The 23890-nt window shown below is 38.2% G+C and overlaps 1 long non-coding RNA gene across 3 annotated transcripts in view; it reads right to left on the bottom strand.

Annotated features, from left to right (window-relative positions):
• LOC109260975 (uncharacterized) overlaps positions 1-23890 on the bottom strand; it is a 518996-nt gene that overhangs the window by 64548 nt on the left and 430558 nt on the right. Inside the window, exon 6 of one of the 3 annotated variants that reach the window (XR_008417873.1) lies at positions 12872-12980. The exons of 1 other annotated variant lie outside the window; for it this stretch is intronic. This is a non-coding gene — a long non-coding RNA (uncharacterized LOC109260975). Of the gene's footprint in view, positions 1-12871; positions 12984-23890 lie in introns of all 3 variants that reach the window. One more of the 3 variants, XR_002077225.2, reaches the window with a different exon arrangement.

Consider the following 23890-nt stretch of genomic DNA (forward strand, 5'->3'; position numbering starts at 1 on the left):
TTATGTTATCACAGATCTTTCTTACCAAATGACTTTCTGATCATACCTTTCTAATATGAAGAGATAGCATCAACATGTTTTCTTATAAAACTGGCTAAATGTGTCCATTGCAAAGATAATACACTGATTTTCAGAGGATAATACATTCTATAATTGTACTTCTTCCAATTGAATTAACCACCATCATCTGCCTAAAATGTATTCACTTCTGAGGTCTAGAGATTTGTTTTGCCTAACACCCCACTTGAGGATGATTAGACTAATAAACCAAGGATAGAGCTAATCCAAGAGATAAGAATGGGTAAGAAAGAGATCATGACAAGAGGAAGAAAATGCTTGAACTTCTCAAGCAAGGATGCCCTATTAGATTTATTATAGATGGTCCATTAGCTTTCTTAAAGTGACTATGTCAGTCAGAATAGGCTAGGTTATGATGCAGTAACAAATGAGTCTCAAACTTTAGTGGTTTACAACAATAAGGGTTATTATGGTCATGTCCCTCCTGGGTGTACTTCAGTACTGTTCCCTGTTCACCCTGTTCACTCCCTGTTCACTCCTGAACTCAGACTGACAATGCAATCTCCCTTTGGGACATTGCTGGTAATAAGGTAGAGGGGAAAGAGCCTGAAGACACACACTGGCTCTTAAAACTTTTGCAAGTCTGTGACACACAGCACTTTCCACATAGTTCACTGGGCTATATAGTAGGTCGCATGGCCAAGCCCAGTCAATAAGGGAGTGAAATTATAATTTTCCTCTAGAGAGGGGGCCATGAATATTTGTGAACCATAATATACGCTGCCATAGTTATTTTCCTGCAGAATTAATCACTGGTCAGAGACAAGCTGAATGATGTAAGCCTGAAAAATGGAAGCATACCTGTGTGCCCATTCATGGATGGGGAATTTGGAAGGGTATTTCTTTGTCTGACAATCTTCCTTTCCCTCCTGCTGAGTTGGGTGGGGAATCTGAAGCTCTGTCATCTTTCCCACAGTCCCCTGTTAACTTTGGGAGAGAAGGTACCAACTGTGTCCCCTGATGGAGTGGAGGTGGCAGGCACAAACTGAAACACCGTGTTTTCTCATGTAGTTACTCTGTTGGTGCATCTGTGGGTGTGTGGCCACCTTGCTAACTAACCACCTGTAGAGACATTTAGAAATCCATGTGTCTGGCCTTATTATGGCAAGATGGTTCCACTGGAGCTGAGCGTGAGCAGGTGGCACTGATGAGCTGCTGTCTGTCTAGTTAGTTTGCCTTTGTGGGCTTCTCTTCCTTTCCAGTCTCCATTGCTTATGACATGTGTGTTGTTGAAATTGTGTCAGAGTGAAAATCTCTCATTGACCGTAAAAGGGGGAAAAACACGCAAATGTAGCATATAACTTCTCTGCATAAATCTCCCATGTTGCCTTAACCCCTTGGTGACAGGAAAATAGCTCATCTAGAAGTTCTTTTCATTGCACACTGGAACACAAATTCATTGTTTTCTTTCTCCTCTGCATCCTAAAACAGCACACCTCCCAAATGTTTGGGAAGCTGTGACTCTGCAAAGCTCCTGAGTATTCCCAAAGAACAAACTTGGAGTCTAACATTAGATGATGTCAAATGCTAAATGTCCTCTTGTTTGGGAAGCCAAAGAACATATTTAGATTTGAAGTCATCATCTATAATCTACTAAATTCATGATTTTATGATATGATTAGGCAGGCTTTTCTCTGCAATGGCCTAAAAATAAGATAATGCAATGGAAACTGAATTCATTGGATGTATAAACAGTCCTCTCTCTGAGATGGTGCTTTCTCCGGGTCAGATTTCTTGTGATTGGCAGGAAGCTGTGACAGCTCATATTGTATGTTCCTAAGAGGAACATAGATAGAAATGGTCAATTAGAACTGCCACTCAGCCTCTCCTCATGTCGGCTGCTGGTGGACTGCCACCTGGGTTCTGAACTAGCTATTAAGATGGGGAAATCCTGCTCCCCATTGTCATTGGGTTAAATGAGGTGATTCCAGAAAAATCTTAATTGCATGCCCACATACCCAAAGTTACAACCCAGAAAAAATGAGGCAACTTACACAGTGGGATAGAATTAGCCATTCTCCAGTAGGTACAGGATAATTCCTCTGAGTAGAATATTTTCCCCTGATTTTTGTTGTAACCACTGAGGCAGATCTACCCCTTGTCCCCCTGCATAGATTTCTCCTCTGTGCACAAAATCTTCCCTCACTACACATAGACACACCCCCTCCCAGAAGCATGTAGTGCTGCAGCTGTGTGTGTGATTTTCCTTTCCTCTTTCTTCTTCCAATGCCCTGATTTCTAGGTGAATAGGGTCAGTCCAGAAGCAGCTGGTTGGAGTTAGTCCTTAGCTAATTTCCTCCTTAAGTTGTGAGAGCTGTTGCCAAGTCATTCATCTCTCCCTGCATGTTTGTTGTAATGTTGCAAAAGAAAACAGAAGGCAAGTTCAGCCCAATATGAGAAACTAGATGAGCAGGTGGGAAAGACATACAGAAGTTCCACCAATGCCATCATGAAGAAAATGTCATCATCCTGAAGGTGAGCTAGAGAGAATGTTGAACTTGGATCCAGATATCTTGGAAGTGGTCTTTGGGATTAAGCAGGTGGGAAAGATTAAGGAAAGGAAAAGAGAAGAGGAAGGGAGGAAGGGGAGGGGAGGAGAAAGCATTCTATTCAGGAAGAATAGATGGAAATGAAGGAGAGAGACTCTCTCAGATATCAACATGGTCTGGAGCCTTTCCTCCTGGATTGAGTTGAAAGGAATTAGGAAGCACCTAGACAGACTGGACATGGGGTGAGCTTGAGCAGGGGAATGGGCAAACAGCAAAATCTTGAAGTAGACTGTGCAGATATAGAGTGTGTGAGAGCCCCTCCCTTCTGTAAGTCAGAGTCTACTCTACAATTGCCTGGAGCCCAGATGAAAGTGGAGTAGCCAAGAAACATCCTGCTAGCGCTATTGGCTGATACCTGCCTTCTGTCCCATCTTCCAGGTACTGCTGAAGTCACCTCGGGGTCCAGGCAGGCATGGGGAGGAGGGACTTTCCCTCCAGCTATTCATGCAAGAGGGAAATCCTCCAGCAAAGCCACCCAACGTATATCCTGTGGTCTAGTCTTGGACTCTCACTTATGGGAGCTCATTTTGAACAGGCGCTTATTTGTGTCAATTCTGTCAGAACATAAATGCTTTGTCCTCTCAGATACAAATGCCTGTACTAGGGATGTTGGTGGCTCATTTCAGGAGCCAGTACTCATTGAGCTATTATGAACTCAGACCGGGATAAAGCTGCAAAATAAGTTAGAAGCTGGTTTGCTGTTCTGGAGAGACTTGTGCTCTAGTGGGAAAGGAATGACTGACTACCTCACATGAAACAGCAAAAGGTGGGTGGGGACTTATACTCAAGTACTGAAGTTTTGGTCAGACTTTAGAACCCTCTGAGATCAGAGAGAGTGGGACTGCTCAGAGATGTCCCTTGGCAGAGCTATGTGAGGAGGTGACAGAACAGAAGGAGGAAAGCCAGAAGAGCATCCTAGGTCAGGCTGAGGTAGCTTGAGTACACTGGGTAAACTGGGTGTGACACGAGTCTGTGGGGACAGAAGCTCAGGAGTTGGAAGGGATTGTTAACATGTGAGAGTTGTTGCTACTGGGTTTTGCACCCTCACCATGATAAAAGACCCAGGATTCAGATTAAAGACCCAGGCTTTTGTAGTATTTATAAAGTGGCTACTAAATGCTTTGGACTATGTCAGGTCCTGTATATATAAAAAGCCAAGGGCAATATCTGGGGCATAATAGTTCCTCAATGCGTGTTTGGGAGTAATTGAATTATTTTTAAATTGTGAGGAACCTCTTTCTTTCTCTTCCTTCCTTCCTTCCTTCCTTCCTCCCTCCCTCCCTCCTTCTTTCTTTTCTTTTCTTCTTTCTTTCTTTCTTTCTTTCTTTCTTTCTTTCTTTCTTTCTTTCTTTCTTTTTCTTTCTTTCTTTCATAGAGGAGGAAAGACTACCAAAGTATGTTGAAGCAAGTGTTGCTTGGAGTGAATTGAAAGATGATGCAGAATCTGACCAGAGCGCTAGGCTCCTATATTCATTTGACTCTGGAGAAGCTGAATTTGGCTGTCCAATACCATCTTGAACTCAAATTTTTCAAAGCAGAATTCATTCTCTTTTCCTCAAAACTTAATTTCCCTCCCAATCTTTTTATAATTTCTAATATAATAGCATCCCTGGACTCAGTCACCCAGACTTAAAACCTCAGTCATCTCAGAAGGAGGGAGGGAGGGACAGGGAGAGGTAAAGAGAGGGAGAGGTAGGGAGGGAGAGAGAGAGAGAGAGAGAGCGAGAGCGAGAGAGAGAGAGAGAGACTTTACAGAACCAAAATACATAGAATATATTTTCTATTTATAAGAAATAAATACTGAGGGGTGCCTGGGTGGCTTAGTCAGTTAAGTGTCTGACTCTTGATTTTGGCTCAGGTCATGATCTCACAGTTTGTGAGATCAAGCCCTGCATTGGGCTCTGCACTGATAGCATGGATCCTGCTTGAGATTCTTTCTCTCCCTCTCTCCCTGTCCTTCCCCTGCTCTGGTGTGCATTCTCTCTCTCTCTCTCTCTCTCTCTCTCAAAATAAATAAATAAACTTTAAAAAAAGAAAGAAATATTGATTAAGTGGCATTGTTGCTGAAGAGGAAACTGGAGTAATTTACAAATGAAGTTTAATATTTTATACCAAGATACATCAGGATATTTAGAAAGAGGGAGAAAATGACATTGGGAAGGAATCATAGAGTTTCCTTCTACTTCCTGACAACCAGAGCAGAGAGTAGAAGGAGTATTTTCCCATGACACCTGGCTCCTTACAGGTCAAGAAGACTTAATGGTGGCTCAAAAGTTATGGTAAAATTGACTTAAACACATTTCTGGGACATGGTCCCAGATGAGAATTCCAGCTTTGTTTCACTTAGAGAGGGAAGGATTAGGAATTCCTGATTTAGAGCATTCCTGTCTATGAAGGAGCTGTGGGCTAACAGGAATCTGGTTTCTGTCTGGAGAAGACATCAAGAAGGACTTATATATGGAGACATTTGTGACAGCGTGGGTCACGAGATCCCGAAGAGCAACATCTCTAAAAAATTTTGTGATTTACATTTTGGAACTCTCTCTTCTCTTTTTTTCTGTCTTGCTGTCTGTCAAATTAGGATCTTCTTATCATTTAATTAACTTCTGAAATATCTCTTTGGGTGTAAGAAGCTTTTATGATGGGTCAGATTTTTTTAAATATAATTTATTGTCAGATTAGCTAACATACAGTGTGTAAAGTATGTTCTTGGTTTTTGGGGTAGATTCCCGTGGTTCATTGCTTACATACAACACCCAGTACTCATCCCAACAAGTGCCCTCCTCTCAATGCCCATCACCCATTTCCCCCTCTCCCCAACTCCCCCATCCACCCTCAGTTAGTTCTCTGTATGTAAGAGTCTCTTATGGTTTGCCTCCCTCCGTCTCTGTTTGTAACAATTTTTTCCCCTTCCCTTCCCCCATGGTCTTCTGTTAAGTTTCTCAAGATCCACATATGAATGAAAACATGTATCTGTCCTTCTCTGACTTATTTCACTCAGCATAATACCTTCCATTTCCATCCACGTTGCTGCAAATGGCATGATTTCATTCTTTCTCATCGTCAAGTAGTATTTCACTGTATATATAAACCACATCTTCTTTATCCATTCATCAGTTGATGGGCATTTAGGCTGTTTCCATAATTTGGCTATTGATGAAAGAGCTGCTATAAACATTGGGGTGCATGTGCCCCTATGAATCAGCATTCCTGAATCCCTTGGATGAATTCCTAGTAATGCTATTGCTGGGTTATAGGGTAGATCTATTTTGAATTTTTTGAGGAACTTCCACACTGTTTTCCAGAGAGACTGCACCAGTTTGCATTCCTACCAACAGTGCAAGAGGGTTCCCGTTGACCTGTCAGGCTTGTAAGGGGGATTCCATGGAAAGTCCTAATAATTCACCCCACAATTCACTCCACATATACCAAATATGTTTCGAGCCCCTGAAGTGCTACTGGCAATGTTGCAAATACTGGAAAGTGGGGGAGGAGATTCACGTGCTCATTTATGCCTACCGAGTAGCTGCTGGTAAAAGCCCTGGGAGTATAGCACTGAAGACAGCAGTCACAGGCCTGCCCTGATAAGGCTTCATTTTCAGTGGGCTTGGAAGACATAGGTAAATACATACACAGGTAGGTAACATAGTGACAGACAATGGTCAGTATTAAGAATGGGAAGAAGGGTGAGGGCTGTGATGGTGGTTGTGATTTTATGTTTATATCTTATATGAATGGTCAGAGAAGTTTTCTCGAAGGAGCTGACATTTGGCAGAGATCTGAATGAAGTGAGAGGACCATTCAGGTAGACCTCTGGATAAAGAGACTTCTAGGCAGAAAGGATGGTCAGTGTGAGGGTTCTGAGTAGGTGTGTCTATGGCATGTTAAGAAATAGCTGTGAGGCCCTGTGGCTGAATCCATAAAAGGAGGGGTAGGGAAGGTAGAGGTGAGATTTCTAGGTGGAGGATAAAGTGGGGCAGGGTGGAAGCTAGGATAGAAAGCCAAGAAAGCACAGACCTTGAAGAAGCCACTGTCTAGGGAGGAAACACATATGCCAACAAGTGCTCAGAGTACAGTGTGATGAGGACTCAAATAGAAGAGGTCAAAGTGCAAATGCATATCTTGGGGAAATGGAAATGACCTTGGCCAGGGGATCCATGGATGGTCCTAGAGAGAAATCACATCTCAGATGCATAGAGAAGACTGAGCGGGGTGTTTCTAGATGGAAGAAAACAAAACCAGCCTTACTAACTGAAGGAGAAGCATATGCAAAAAAATAAAGAGGCACAAGAGAATGTCACTTGTTTGATGACGCCAAGGCATCAGGGATGGTTGGACATCTGGATCTCTGGTGAACATAGTGATTAGCAAGAAGGGTGGTTAGAAAAGCTAAGTCATGCAGACTCTAGAAAGCATCACTTGTTTGTGAGTTTATTGTACAGACAATGGATATAGAACCATCAGGGTTGTTAGCAGTAAAATGAATAACATTTGGAAAGATTATTCTGCCACTAGTGTGAGGAGATGTAACTATTTCTACCTCTTTTAGAGCACAGAATTTGGGTCATACAGAACTGAATTCAAATCTTGCCTAGGATGGGTATTAGCTGGGTGATCACAGGTAAGTTTCTTATGATCTCTGAGCCTTGCTTTCTTGGTCTTTAAAGTGAGAAAAATAATATCTACTTTAGGAGAGTTATGAAGATTATATTTTATTTTTTTAATTAAAAAAATTTTAATGTTCATTGTTTTTGAGAGAAACACTGAGCATGAGTGGGGGAGGAGCAGAGAGAGAGGGAGACACAGATTCCAAAGCAGGGTCCAGGCTCTGAGCTGTCAGCACAGAGCCCAATGCGGGGCTCGAACCCACAAACTGCAAGATCATGACCTAAGCCCAAGTTGGACACTTAACCGACTGAGGCACTCAGGTGCCCCTGAAGATTAGATTTTAAAAAGTGCTTAGCTTAATACCTGGACCATCATAAGGGATAAATTACTTTGAGTTGCTTTTATTATTGCAGAGTTGGGGTGGAGAGAGGTGGAAAGCAGGCGAACTGGTAAGGATACCATTGTATTGGTGTAGGGGACACATGCCAAGGGCCCAAACTATGAAAATGGGGAGAGGAGGGGATGAAAAGAGATTCAAGAAATATTTATAGACTGCAACTGACAGAACCTGATAACTTTTTAGCTATGAGAATTGAGATGTTGGGAAAGGAAAATGGCTCCAAAATTTCTAGGGAATACACAAGGAGATTGCTGTGTGATGTGATCATTATCAAAATCTGGGAGAACGAAGAAGGAAAAAATATCTAGAGACCTCTTCAACTCTCTAGTGGAATGTTGCCTTACTACCCCACCAAAACTACTCACAATAGAAAATAGGAAATTCTCCCAAAGAAAATCCAAGAGCTATCAAGAAGAGGAAATGGACATAAGGTTAAAAAACACAATATCTTTGGAAAAGTGTCTATTCATGTCTTCTGCCCATTTCTTCACTGGGTAATTTGTTTTTCAGGTGTTGAGTTTAGTAAGTTCTTTATAAATTTTGGATACTAATCTTTTATCCAGTATGTCATTTGCAAATATCTTTTCCCATTCCACCAGTTGCCTTTATGCTGAGTGAAATAAGTCAGTCAGAGAAGGACAGATATCATATGTTTTCACTCATATGTGGATCTTCAGAAACTTAACAGAAGACCATGGGGGAAGGGAGGGGGAAAATAGATACAAACAGAGAGGGAGGGAGGAAAACCATAAGAGACTCTTAAATACAGAGAACAAACTGAGGGTGGACGGGGGATAGGGGGGTGGGGAAGAAGGAAAATGGGTGATGGGCATTGAGGAGGGCACTTGTTGGGATGAGCACTCAGTGTTGTATTAAGCCAATTTGACAATAAATTATATTTAAAAAACACAATATCTACTACAATGTCTTAGGCTGGATTCTTCTAATGGACAAGAGTGACGTTTCATACGTTTTATTTATTTATGTTTTAAATTAGAGAGATACCCTAGTGCTATTGATAAATAGGCACTAATGAATAGTCTTGGAAGCTGAGGCTGAAAATGGTGACAATGTTGATGGAAACCTTTTTTTAAAATGACAGACTACTGTCTGTACATGCTAATGGACTTAGATAAACCTTTGTTACCTACCCCACCACTACAATTCTATGATGCAGCTCTAAAGTCTGACACTGCAGTGTTACGAAATAAATAATCTCAGATGGAGCCTAACACAAGGCTGTCATCTTCCATGTGACTCCTCCTCAGTCCCATTGCCATGTAAAAATGACACTTCTCTTTGCTCAGGGATTGATATGTAAATAGTAGTATCTCGAGGAATATTCTAGAGTTCTCTGAATGGGATCTAGGAGAGGTACATGGAGAGGAGAGATGGCAGAGCAGTACTTACGGACAGCAGTCCAGAGGAAGGTCTCCATTCTGCCCATTTCCCTGGGTCAACTCAAGCTGAAAGCTCACCCGGGGGAGTTGTACTGAACACATAATTTTGCCCTGGATAATTTTTTTTGATATCAAAGAATCAAGTTTATACAAGCCTAAGCCACATTGCAAACAACAGTACTTCCTGGATGGAGCATGAGTAATTAGCTGTGAGCGTCATGACCGTTTGGCCCCTAACCTACACTGACGTTTTGAGACACAGTGGAGTAATCCACATAGTTTTCATAACATAAAAGGCTAGTCCCTTAATGAACATCTTATCTGGGAAGCCCAGCTACAATATATTTCTAGAACCTCATAATGATCACGTTTCCTTTATGTTTTAGTGCTCTTAAGCTAAATAGGGGGTAAAAAAATGGATGGAGAAAAATGTCAAGTTAAAATTCTGTGGTAAGACCAAAGCAAAAACTACTCCAATGTTAACGTGTTTGGATGGACTGCAAAGCAAAATACATGCAATTATTTCTCATGAATATTCTGCAAAGCGTCTGCATTTTCCTTGAAGTGGCAGCAGATCCAGGAACGGGAGGTCTTCTGTTCCACAACTGCTTATGAGCATTGTTATGGTGGGGCGTAAATTACAGAAGCCAGGATTTCATCCACTGTGCAAAAGACTATAAAGATTTCTGTCCCTTATTAACTACCGGGCTGCTACTAGGTTTATGAATGGAGTTTAAGGTTCCAAATAGCATGGTACGTGTTCTCAAAACACTGAGAAAAGTTTTTCACAGTAGTGGTGGTCAGGCACAGAGAGAGGGAAAGAGAAGGAATGGAAACTCTGTGAGCCTCTCAAGGGCTGGTGGTGGCCACCCGCCAGTCAGGGCAAACAGGAGTGCACTTTCTGTGCTAAGTAAATAAACTTAATTGTAAGTTTATAAGGCCACAGAAAACATAAACTAAGAGTTCTGTTCCAAGTCTGAAATGTCTCCATTGAAAGTTCATGGAAATGAGAACTGTCTCTTTAAAAATCAGAATCGAACTGGCTGGAACTTGTAACTGCCCAGAACAGAGCCCCAGGGGCCAGCAGTTAAAAATATGATTTTTATAAACAAACCTGACATTGCAAACTTAGTGCAAAACCTTATGCATATAGCATCACTTATGTGTGCAACTTGTTTAAATCAGAGCTGCAGGAAGACGGAAGTAAAATTGGCACATTAACCTTCTGTTTAACAATGTTTTATATACAGTGTATTTTGAAGTTGATGGTGATGTCCCCCTAGCCCTCCAAGAGTTAAGACTGTGGGCATTTTGTTCTGAAATTTTCAATGCATATTTTTAGAAAATTCAGCTCTAAGTATATGCTTGGTACACAAAATATTCTGGGTGCAAAATTTTACCTTGCTTCAGAATTCCCTGGGGTGTCACCAAATTCATTCCACTGAATTGAACTTAGAGAGAAACATTATAAATAATACTTAACTAAGGTCCTTCCCTCCCCTCGTGCTTAACGATTAAAATAGAGGTGGTTTCTTTTTCCTTTGGAAATTTATTAGCCAATATTCCCTCACCCCAGTTCATCTCCTTTGGTATTTGAAAAGAAACCACAAAACACTAGCTGTTAATATTGTTTTAAGCCTCACCCTCTTGCTTCACCGTATTTTGGTTAGATTTGCTTTTAATATGCCACTTTGCACAAGTTTAATTAAAATCATAACAGCTCAATCCTGTACGTTTAGACAACAGTGGATATCAACACGGATTTCAGGGATTATGAAAGAGATGTAAAAATCTTGCAGAGTTGAATGGTTGATTTACCAATAAAGGAGATGGAAAAATCTGTTTCTTAAACACAGAAATACTTAACACGATTAAGACTCATTTGCTTTTAGTACAGTTATTCCAAAAGATCATGTGTTGCCCTTGAGAGTGTTGTTCTGAACGACATGGTTTTTATTTGGTTTGAATCCTCTTCCTCATGCATGAAGTCAGTTTATCTGTGTTCTTAGTGTAACCCCAAACATCATTGCTTCACCCCGCCTCCCTTGAATATCCATCCAAGTTGGTCGTCTGTCCTTCTCTTCCCTTCCATTCTTGAACTTACAAACATTTTTGAGTCTTTTAGACGGGCAGGAGGATTTTGTTGTTATTTGCTGAAGCAGTGGGACTAAAGCTAGCTTTATATGCCTGATGGGTGGAGGATGGTTAAGGATGGCCGGGTGCAATTTGAGCTTTGGAAAAGATTTACCAGATGGGATGATTTTGAAGAGGTTTGGCCATTATCTTGGATGTGGTACGTGTAGTACTTTCTGCATGATTTCTCTGAAGTGATTAACCATTGTATTGCTTATTTCTGCAGTGCATTCTATGATCTTTTCAGAAGCATGTGTGGTATGCTTAGTTCTACTCTATTAATTATATGGGGTATCCTCAAATCTTTCCTCTATTGTTTTGCTATTAAGGATTAACGAAACATTTTCTGCCATTCATTTGTGAAACTGCGGCCTTCCCCTTCTCAGAGCCTCTTCTCCATGCCTAGAGAGGACTATTTTTGGAATATGTAAATTTACACCTCTAAAATATCAAGAAGAAAACCTCTGATGAAAACTACAACATAATTTCAACCACAAAGAAGATGTTAAATTCCATTTTGACATGAATTGGAACTGAATAGATGTCACAATACAATGTAACTTCATGAGATTTACTTATACCCACAGAAGTCTGATATGGAGAGGTGAATTAAGGACAAGGCATCCAATTTTGGTTCTAAATATTGCTGGGCTTTTGTGGGATTCAACCAAACCCCAAATGCTAGACGAACATCTCTTCAGATTAAATTGCAGCAGATAAATATTCAACTCTGGTTCAGTTTACTCTCAGATATTTTGTTTGCATTCCCCCAAGTTCCTAGTAGTTATAGAGATGCTGGCAAAGGGAAAAAGGCTTCATGTGAATGTTTCCTATTCAGAAATATCCCTGAATGATCGCTGCCAAGATATTTAAAATTTGTTGTCCTTAAAAATCCAGGCCTGTATTTTGGTCAAGGTTGGGACAAAAATTATTAACTTCTCTCCTCTATACCAAGTAAAATCATGCCTGGCTAGTAATTTACTTGCATTAGGAAACCAAGTAGGGAACTTGTCCTACTTACATGCAATCTTCTCATTGGATACTTTAGCACATCTATAAATTCACTTTGATGAGTTCAAACAGAATTTCATATGTGCAGGAGAATAAAATATCATCGCCTGATTGTTGCCTATCTGACCTTGAATGTAAAATGGGTGTTGAGCCATAATTTTTGGGCCTCTCATTTGTGCAACATAATGAAGAGTCAGAAAGGATTTATTTTTAAAGACATTTCACAAGTACCATTTAGAACCATATTAAATTATTTCCTATTTTCCGTGCTTACTACCTTGCAAACACTGCCAATACTTCAGAGACTATTTTTCTACCTCCCAGTGCCAACAGAAAATTGGATCTAGGTATCTACACTTATAGCTCATGTTGGACCCAGAGTTAAATGTTTTCAAAACATTAGTGGTCATGTTACATGACTGTGTTTCAGTTAATTCTCCCTGTTTTCACACCAGCTGATAATGCTCAGCTGAAAAAAAAAAAAGGCATCCTGCATCATATGGCTACAGCCACTTATATTCCAGGGAAATACATACTTCTACAGGACCTGATACCGGGTAGATATCTTCCTATTCTTTCATTTTGTCTGAGGGTCGCAACAGTACTAATTAAGTCTGAACAATAATTATCATTCTGATCTTTGGTATTAGCAACCTATAAATTTCTGAAATTAAAAAATTCATTTCTCTTACTATCAGAGCTTTGCCTTATATTCCTTCTTCTTTCACTTTTTCATTCTTTCTTTTTCTTTTCGTCTTTTAAACAGTACATCAGGATTTGCAAATGCATCTATCTCTTTTTCTGCTGAAAAATAACAAAGAAAATTTACTTCTATTAATCAGGGTTGTGGTTAGCTTTAAAATTTTATGGCACATATCTTTATCATTCATTTATACATTTTCTTCTGATTGCAAAAAAATCTTTTTATTTACTTTTAATGGAGACAAAATTGGACAGTGTAGCAAAAAACAAAGACAAAGGTATTATTCATTTCTATTTCTATTACATAGAGAAAACAATGTTTTTAATATTTTGGTGTGTATGCTTTGGTCTTTTAAAAATGAATATTTATTACAAAGATATTAGGCAATTTATCTTATTTGCTAAGCAGTAATTGTCTATATTTTCTTGTGGTGTTTGCTTCCACAACATAGGATTATAATCAAAGCATAGTATTTCATGGTACAGTCACATAATTAGCCAATTAACCTATTTTTATTCATTTAGGCTATTTTCAGTGTCTTGCTGGTTAGAGATACTGTCATTTTTATTTTTAAGGTTATCGATTTGATTTGTGTGGTAAAAGCAATACATCATTAATTAAATTTACCAGAAAAAAATCTTAGCTACTTTTGTTTTTTCATTTTATAACATTCCTACTCATGACCTTTGCTCATTTTTTCATATTGGTATGTTTGTATCTTATTTGCAATTTGCAGCACTTACAGAAAAATACTCTCTATATCAGGGATGTAATACAAATACTTGTATTAAATTTTGATTTTTTAAAAGAGATTTTTCCCAAATCCTGTTTATTTTCTTTTTAAAAGTTTTTGCCATAGGTTTAATTTGCCATGTTATCCCACCACAAATCATGCATATTTTAACCTACATTTATTTATTCTGGCTTTATGGTCATTTGCTTTTCATTTAAAATGTAATTTATTTCTGGGGCTCCTGGGTGGCTCAGTCGGTTGAGCTTCTGACTTTGGCATGGGTCATGATCTCATGGTTCCTGACTTCGAGCCCTGCATTGGGCTCTGTGCTGACAGCTCAGAGCCTGGAGCCTGCTTTGAACTGTGTGTCTCCCTCTCACTATCCCCCTCCCACTAGTGCTCTCTCTCTCTCTTTCTCCCTCTCTCTCAAAAAAATAACCATTTAAAAAAATATTTCATGTAATTTATTTCTAATTTATTTGGGGTATGCTATGGAATTTATCTTTTCTAAATATTAGGAAGTGATACCAATTTATTAATTGATCCGTTTTACATTTATGAGAAAGTTGTTAGTTGGTCCACATTTTTACATTTTAAAATGTTTTTCTTTCCTTTTTCTTTCTTGTATTGTTACATCAGAACCTTCAGAATAGAAATAAATAATTATTGAAATATTAGGCTTATCTTGTTTCTGAATTTAATGGAAATGATTCCAGTATTTCACATTAATTATGATATTAAGTATGCATGTTCTGTGACATACATTTTCACATTTAAGGAATTGCCTTGCTACTCCTATCTAGCTGTTTTTTAAAATCAGGAATAAATGCTTAATATTATCAAAATCTTCTATAATGTCTATTAAATGACAGTGTTTTTCAGTATTTCGATTTTGCTATGATACACTATACTCATTTTCCAGAAATAAAGGTGATTTGCTCAAAATTTATTATTCTTTTAGCATAATGTTAGACTTAATTTTGTACGGTGTGTCTGTGTGTGTGTGTGTGTGTGTGTGTGTATGTGTGTGTGTGAGTGTGTGTTTCAAACTCAATATTTATATTCTATTCATTCCTACTACGTCTTCTCAACACCAGGGCGATAATCAGGATATGAGAGCTTCAGAAAATGAATTAGAGATTTTTATATTTTTGATATTCTGAAATTACTTAAATAATATAGAAATAATCTTGAAGTTCTGAAAACACTTTGTCGTTGCTCTTTCTATTGAGGTATTATCCACAAAGCATTAAGATGCACCGATCTTTTGATCTTTTGTGTATAGTCCAGTTAGTTTCCTCAAATGCATACCTCATGTAACTCACATCCAAATCACGTAACTCACTTCCACTATCCCAGGAATTGCATCAGGCTACTTTCCGGACAGCATCCCCTCACGTTCCTGAGGGCTGTGCTTTGGTTTTCATCACCCGCCTGTGCTTCTATTTCATATCAATAAAATCATACATTTGACATCCATGTTGTTACATATATTCATGGTTCATTTCTTCGTATTGCCAAGTCATAGTCCGTTATGTGCATGCGTCCCACTTTATTTATCTATTTCTCTGTTGATAAACTTTTAGTACTTTCTAGTTTAAAGGCCCTTATACGTAAAATTGCTTGAACATTTTTATACAAGTTTTCCCATGGCTAGCTGTTTTTATTTGTCTTGGATAAATACCTAATAATAGACCTTTGGAGTCATATGGTAGGCAATCAGTTTGACTGCCAGAAACTGCCACTTTTCCAGAGGTTTTAACTTTTACACCTCTAGCAGCAATGTATGTGAATTCTCGCTGGTCTACATCCTCACTAACACTTGATATTGTCAATCTTTTTAATTTTACCAGCCCAGTAGGTGTGTGACAGTATGTCATTGTGATTTTAATTTTCCTTTTCTTGATGTCTAATGATATTAAGCATCCTTTCAGGTGCTCTTTTGACATTAATGTATCTTCTTTTGTGAAGTGTCCGTTCAAATTTCTTTTGCCCATTTTTAAATTGGGTTGTTTGTCTTTTTACTATTGAATTGTATGAGTTCTTTACATATTGTGGATACAAATCCTTTGTCAGATATATGTATTGCAAATATTTCTCCCGTGGCTTCATTTTGTTCATTCATTCTCTTAATATTATGGTATAATAATTAAGTTTTATCAGAACATTAAAGAATATATATCTTATTTTGTACATATTTAGTCACATCTTTTATTAAAAATTTTTTTAATGTTTTTATTTATTTGTGAAGGAGAGAGAGAGAGCATGAGAGGGGAAGGAGCAGAGAGAGAGGGAGACACAGAATTCAAAGCAGGCTCCAGGCTCTGTCAGCACAGAGCCTGATGCGGGACTCGAACCAGCAAACTGTTAAGATCATGACCTGAGCCAAAGCTGGAGGCTCAACCGACTGAGCCACCCAGGGGCCCCAGTCACATCTTTTATATATTGATATGTAGATTACTATTTTCATTGTTAATTAACATATAGTAATTGCACTTTCGGTTTTCTCCTTGAATAAAAATTTATTTAGGGGCAAGATATTTTAGTTCTCAAGTTTTAGGAATTAATTTCCTTTTCCTTTTTGTTCCTTTTCTATTGGATAAGGTAGCCTTTATTATTTCCAATTTTTTAAACTACCCATGATGGACATGGTGATACACAGCTCGGATTTTCTTTCAGGAAAGAAAGACAGATTTCATTCTGCTGGGACTACTGCAGGTAGATAGACCTCAGCAATCAGAATCCTTGGGATGTGCCCCCACTGAAGTGCTGCCCCACCCAATGAGACACTCCCTTCCTTGGGGGGACAAATTTAATGACAGATCTATATTCCCCAACTCACAGCTCTACTACTGCCTCTGTCCAATCCTGACTCTCCTCCTTCCATTCCATAGATGTTGAACTCCCCTAAATGCTAATCTCCTTCTGAGAATATGGTTTTCTGGGAGGGAGCTATATCTGCATTAATTACTGAGACTGATTTTGTGTGTGTGGTGTCTGAGTCAGCATAATCAATTAAATGATCACATTTGTCATTATTACAGGGGTATTGCAAAAATAAAACAAAACCATATATAAACAACAACAAAAGCAAGGTGCATTTGCATTCTTTCACTGGAGGATGCAAAACCTGATACAGTTATTGAACTAAGTATCTATATTTATTTAATCATTTTTTACTTGTATCTACGTTTTGGCACTTGATTCATCAAAGAACATTGTCTTAATTATCTTCTATTGGCTTAAAAAAACTCATTCTTAATATTTTATATGCTTATTTTATATTTTATGTGTTATATAACATTTTGAAATAATAATACTGTCTGTATAGAGAGCAAAACAATATATATTATTAGTGAATTGTATCTTATATCAGCATGAATGAACTCTCATCCATTCTGTGCTTTTGCCTTTTTTACGTGACATTGTTTCAGCCCTTTCATTGTTTTTTACTTATATAATTTATCTTTTTTGCAGCTTTTTACTGTTTACTTATTTGTACTGCTTTCTTTTAGATATGTTCTTATTAACTGATGTAGTTGTATGTTTAAAAAATTGCTTCGAACTAAGAGTTTTTTAAGAAAGGAATGTTTAACTTTTATACTTTTGGTTATAACTCATATATCTGGCCTGACTTCTGTTACTTTCTGTAATTCTGTTTGTCATGCTTTCTTATTATTTATTGTTTTCCAAAGTTCAGGATATAAGCCATGCTTTCTTTGCTGGATTCCTTTATAATGTATTAAGACTGTATATTTTGCTTCAATTCAACTATTGGTGGAAACCTTTCAATTTTTTAAAAGCATTCTTTAACCTACTTTGTTTCAATTTTAGATTAAAAAAACATGTTTTTTTTTTTAAATATATATAGGAGGGAACATTTATCAGGCTTTTATTTCTTCCCAAGTCTCCCCAATTTTTCAATTTTGGATTCTGTTAATAAAACCTGGAATTTCCAATCAAGATTATTACTGGAGTTTTCCTCTATTATACATTTTCTCTTAAGTAACTTAAGTTCTTAAATTTGTCCTCTCTTTCATGGATTTCACTTTTGTTCTTGATAATTCTGGCCTTTTTAACCTCCAAAGTGTTTTTTTTCTTTTATTCTGCTATAATATTTTTAATTTCCTTGATATCATTCTTATAGTTTCTTTACATTGTGCTACCTTTTAATTTTAGTCTATTTTATTTTTACATGTCCTTGTGCTTGAACATAACAATTTACTGAAATAACCAGATATTTTCTTTCTTTTGATATTCCAGGGAAATTTTTTTTTCTAATTCTCAAAGGCAAATGATATGTTATTTAATTATTTGTGTCCTGTAGCATCTACAAGGGTGCTTCAGACATTCTATGGGTTCGATAATTTTGAGTTTTTAATTATAACTTCAAACTAGGACTCAGAATAAACTCCTACCTAGTACTCTCAACTCTTAAGTTTCATATTTTTTCGAATGTTTATTTACTTATTTTGAGAGAGAGAAAGAGAATGAGCATGAGTGGGAGAGGGGCAGAGAGAGGGAGAGAGAATCTCAAGCAGGCTCTGCACTGTCAGTACAAAGCCTGACACAGGGTTCAATTTCATGATTGATGACCTGAGCTAAAACCAAGAGCTGGACACTTGACTGAGCCACCCAAGTGCTCCTTAACTTTTGTATTCTTAAATCTAACTGGAACCTCATATCCTAATTTTATATATATATATATATATATATATATATATATATATTCCTGCTCAAAAATCCTCACTAATTTTAGTGCCTATAGATAAGTCCAAACTACTTCACCTGCATTGAAAACTCTAATCTTCTTTGCCTGTGTTTTCAAACTCATCTACCACTCTTCCCACGTGACTCATATCTGCTCATTTATTTACCCTAGCTGTTTCTCTTGCCAAAAATTCTACCCCTTGCCTCTTGATTTAAATGCTTAACCAGTTTTCAGAGCCCACTTGAAATCCTTCCTCTTATATAAAGATTTTCTTGATCATTTCTTCCCAAAGTGACCTATTCCTTATCTGAACTACTCTAATAGTTACCATGTATCTGTTCTATTGGGTGCTTACTTTTATTACCTTTTATTTTTGGGTTATCTTGGTAGGTGTTGATATCTCCCCCAACCAGAGGAGAGACACTGAAGGCAGAAGTCACACAATTATTGTTGCTGTTGCTCTTGTGTCATGTGACTAAAAATCCTCCGATTCCTAGTAGACAACCTTGCCTTTATTGAGTCTATAGTAAATAGTAGCTAACTGACAAACATGAATAAAACTCATCCATAATCTTTGGGCATATCTATTTCTGATCCTGGTAACCTAGTACTTACAGCTAAAAAAGTACAAAGCAATGTCAAAATCAGTTCAAAAACCACTTTATGAGGGGATTACTTCCCAGTGTGTAATGAATTAATGTTCCAGCAACACTTTAAACAATTATCTTAGTTTCCTGTTGTAAGTTGTTACTCTTCAAGAAAGCATTGGCATGTTCCCTCTTCTGACTTCAATCTCTTGTGGCTTCACTGTTATTTGGCAAAGATGAGTTGAATTTGTCAGAGTCTCTTAACTCGGCTTTGAGAACCAGAATTTAGACTGTGTTCCCACACCTTGATCACTTATTAGGTCCAAAGGCTTTTAAGGCTAAGTCAGGCATAGTAATGGTTTACATGACTAAATTTCTTGGCAAAGCAAATGACATCTGCAGAAAAATGGGAATTCTTTTTTAATCTTTTTTTTTAAACGAGTTACTGCAGATGGAGCTGGTGATTTTCCTTGGCATTGGATTTTATGTCACACAAAGACCTGTGCTCTTCTAAAAACATTGCCACAATTTGTTGATTCTTTGTCAAAAGCTCTGACAGTTTGTTGGCACATGATATATCCCTGCACCTGTCTGGATGAACTTAAAAATTTGTGTATTTAAAAGAAATATTTATAAATACTTCAGCATTTAACATGGATTTGAGCATACTCAGTGACTATGTAGAGCACCTAAATTTTGAAATCCAATCCCAAGTCTTTCTGGAGAGGTAGTTAACTTAGTTTCCTTGGCAGTTGTAACAGGGAGCAAGAGGATACTTCCAAATAGTCCAGTGGTTTCTTCCAGTGAGTCTTTAGACTCATTAACCTTCTTTATCCTAATGAGTATGCAAAAGCCCTTGAGAGAGTCACCATTTTTAAAATGAGGTATCTAATACGCCCTTTAAAAGTTCATAGATTGAAAGCCTTATTGTGGCTGTTCCTTTTAAATCTGCAATTATAACAATGAATATCCTCTACCATTCTATCCATCTACATGTGGTTAAACGAAAACGGTGGTTTTTAAAAGTCAGTATAGAAAACCACTGAATGCTATACAAGTGTTGGCTCCAATATCCTCCAATATCCTGAATATCCTGAAATCTTTTTCAGAAAGAGTTATCTATGACATCCCCTTAGCTGGGGATAAAGGATGGTTATGTTGAAGGAATCATTAAATGTTGAGTAAGAAGAATTTCCTACTGGACCCATAACTGACCGTATTGCATGTGTGTGTGTGTGTGTGTGTGTGTGTGTGTGTGTGTGTGTTTGCCATTTCTACTATAATGTTTCTGGTATTTAAAAAATAGTTTAATATTTTATAAAACAGAAATTACGAAGTAGTCTTAGTCTTGTAACCTCATTAATCATAGGATTTCCTGAGACACAGTATGGCATAATAAAATTGAATTGGCTTCTAGTTCTCTCTGATGCTTGCTAGCTGTCTTTTCAGACAAATCACTTGTTTTCTCTGAGTCATCTAATGTAATTCTCACACAGAGCAGAGGTGAGGATCAAGTGAAATAATACATGTATAAGTAGTAGATTGTTTTTCTTGTTGACTTGGAAGAAGGGTCATATGTAAACTATTGGCTATTTCAGAATAAAGTTGTGCAAGCCTTGTGGCTAAAGAATAGCTGATGAATGGAAACACGGAAGCTCTAGAAAATAGGAGTCCAAGGGAAAGGGTAGAGCTATGAAAATAAATATCCTACATCATTCTGCCCATGCCTGTTCCTATCACTCTTTGCCTGCTGTAATTAAAAAGGAAAATCACATTCACATAGGAATGCCTGGAAATAATGGTCCACACTTCCCTCTGGATAACTGTGCTTCTGCCAAAGTTCTGAAAGCTGCTGCACATCAAGAAACAGACTATTAGAGAGACCGACTCCCCTTGAAATGGATCTCCAAGGGGATTTTGTGTGACCAGAAATTTCCATTGAAAAGAGATGTAAGAGAAGTGAACAAACAGAAAGGAGGCATTCCTATTTTAAGTGTAGATGAGAACTTAGGAATAAGAAATAAGGATTGGCTCTTAACTAAATGCTTGGAAGTGGAAGAGACCACACAGGTGGGTTTGTCTTATTGTCAATTTTATAGATGATGAAACTGAGGTTCCCAGAGAGAAATCTGTTTGCCCAGCTTTGTAGGCTGAGCTTGTGCCCCAGTTGGTTGTTGTTCTAGCTTAATTTTTATTAGCACCTTCGTCTCATACTCAAAAGCATCCTGTCTGGCCAGTGACTTGGCTGCCACCAGGGATGGTGTCAGTAACAGCAGGGCCTAGACTGCCCTCCAAATCTCCATTCCTACTCCTCTGCACTCCCACGACTCCACTATCGTCTCTCCTCCAGTTAGCTGGGACTTACTCTATTTTTCAAATAGGAATCCGATTATTTTGCTCATGTGGGTCCAGAGACATTTGTTTAGAACTCTAAGAGGAACATAAAAGATACTCAGAACACTTAGTTAAGTTTAGAATTGCTAGAAGAGAATTCAAGGCAAAGTTGGTCAAATATCACAAGTGGTCCCTCATTCAGTCAGAATATATTGAGGTAACTATGTGTCTAGCAGACTGAGTGAAAGTTCATGAGTCAGCATTTCATGCATTCTTTTTACATCTCTTGGGAAGTAAATAAATAATACTGAGCACCTTCTAAACACAAGGCACTGTGAAAGAATCAAAGAAGTGATGATGGATGATCCTCTAGAGACTACCGACAACTTGAAGAGGTACATTTGGCATTCTCTAACCTATAAGTTTTCATTTAATCAGATAGTATCATGCTAATTTAATGGTCAACATTTGCAGTGTGGATAGTTTAAAATGACTTGGTAATCAGGTAGCAGCAGTCTGGGATATATTTGAAGTATTTGGTGAGGCAGTTGCTGGGTGATGGGAAAAGGGGGAAGAGAGAGAGAATTTCCCAGTACCCCTCAAATCACACCATCGAAGTCATTTCCTACATGAGCCCAGACCACAGGGTTAGGCAGCACTTCCTACAGAATGAACAAAGAGCCTTGTGTGCTGGCTACATGGGCTAAGGTGCCAGTTACTTATCCCTGAGAGGTCAGAAGCACGTTAGAAATCCTCCCATCGTGGTTGGTGAATCAGAGTGCTATAAAATATGAGAACACAAAACCTAATGGCTTAATGGTTTTGGCTCTGGCTTGGTTTGCAGGAACCTATCTTCTTACAGTCAATGAACCGTTTCCAACCTACACTTGAGTTCTTTAGTGGAAGGAGAAAACAGATGCGCTGTTGGAAAAATGGGACTCTAATCCAAACATCTAAACAATATTGCTTGGAGGAATTCAGAATGGGGTCCAAGAGTAGAAAGAGAAATATATTCGAGCACAGGGACTCTTAAAGTTTACTTTCCCCTGTCTACTGTCTTTGGCATGGTTTAGTCATCAGTAGCAGTCATCAGTGGCTAACGATTTGGAAGAAGTGGGAAGTGGGGATGGAGGTAGGGGTCACCCACGATGGTCTATACCAGCTAACAAGGAGGCTTTCTTAAATTGTTTTCCCCACTGCATGGGATGAGATCTTTTATAGGTTTGGGTCAAATCCATTCAGATATAGTTTTTAAGTCTGGCACTTGTTCAAGTTCTCCAGTGGTAGAAACCTGTACGAATTAGATGTCTTTCAATTTCCAGAGCCTTATTATGTGATATAAGGGATTCCTTAGACATGGTCTTCTTTCTTTTTGTTTTTTTTCAGTATATGAAATTTATTGTCAAATTGGTTTCCATACAACACCCAGTGCTCATCCCAAAAGGTGCCCTCGTCAATACCCATCCCCCACCCTCCCCTCCCTCCCACCCCCCCATCAACCCTCAGTTTGTTCTCAGGACATGGTCTTCTTTCAAAAAAGGATCCTTTCTCAAAAACGTTTGCGAAATTATATCCCACAATTACTGAGATGTTTGACTTCTTATCAGTTGAAACAAGAATTAATTTGTATGTCAAAGACACCGGTTGATACCAGTAAGCAAAAATATATGATGCTATAAAAACTCCATATACTTAAAACATTTCAAATTTGTTTTTTAAAAAATGTTTATTTCTTTATTTTGAGAGAGATAGCAAGTGAGGGAGGGTCAGAGAGAGAGAGAGAGAGAGAGAATCCCAAGCAGGCTCCATGCTGTCAGCATAGAGCCAGATGCTGGGCTCTATCTCACAAACATTGAGATCGTGACCTGAGCTGAAATCAAGAGTTGGACGCTTAACCGACTGAGCCACCCAAGTGCCCCAACATTTGAAATTCTTTAAAAAAGCTAACGTTTGTGTGTGTGTATGTGCGTGTGTACTCTTTATGCCCTAAGATGCATATAGAGTGTAGAAGTCAGTCAGAATCCTGAATTAAGTAGGAATCCTTGTTAGTAACTTCTTTGTTCCAGCAATCATGTGATATGTTTAAGTCCCATCTTGATATCTATCCATACTTACAAATAAAAATACTTACCATTGACCATGCATATAATCAAAAGGGTGAACATCAGTGACTCCTTTTCTTATCTGTATGTAGCTAACCCCAGATAAAGTCCTATAAATTACAGAAAAACAAACAATAACAGAATAGCTTGCCATTTTAGAAATCTGGGAAACAGATTAGGTCTCTAGACTGAGTAAAATATGAGAGTATACAGTCATGTGTTTTTCCATCAGAATTGTTGGTAAAGAAACCAGCGTATTCATAAGAAACTCTAAAAAATGAAATGCAAGCTAATATATAGTGAGAGAATACAGATGAATGGTTGCCTGAAGATGGGGTTGGAGGTGGAAAGGGTAGATGGAAAGGATTTGTGAGGAAATAGTAAACATTTAGGGATGATGGCTGTATTTACTATCTTGATTGTGGTGATGGTTTCATGAGTGCATATGTATTTGAAACCTTATCAAATCATGCCCTTGGGGTGCCTGGGTGGCTCAGTCAGTTGAGCGACCGACTTCGCCTCAGGTGATGATCTCACAGTC

The sequence above is a fragment of the Panthera pardus genome, unplaced genomic scaffold (assembly GCF_024362965.1).
Source record: "Panthera pardus isolate Hobbes unplaced genomic scaffold, ASM2436296v1 HiC_scaffold_25, whole genome shotgun sequence".
Lineage (NCBI taxonomy): Eukaryota > Metazoa > Chordata > Mammalia > Carnivora > Felidae > Panthera > Panthera pardus.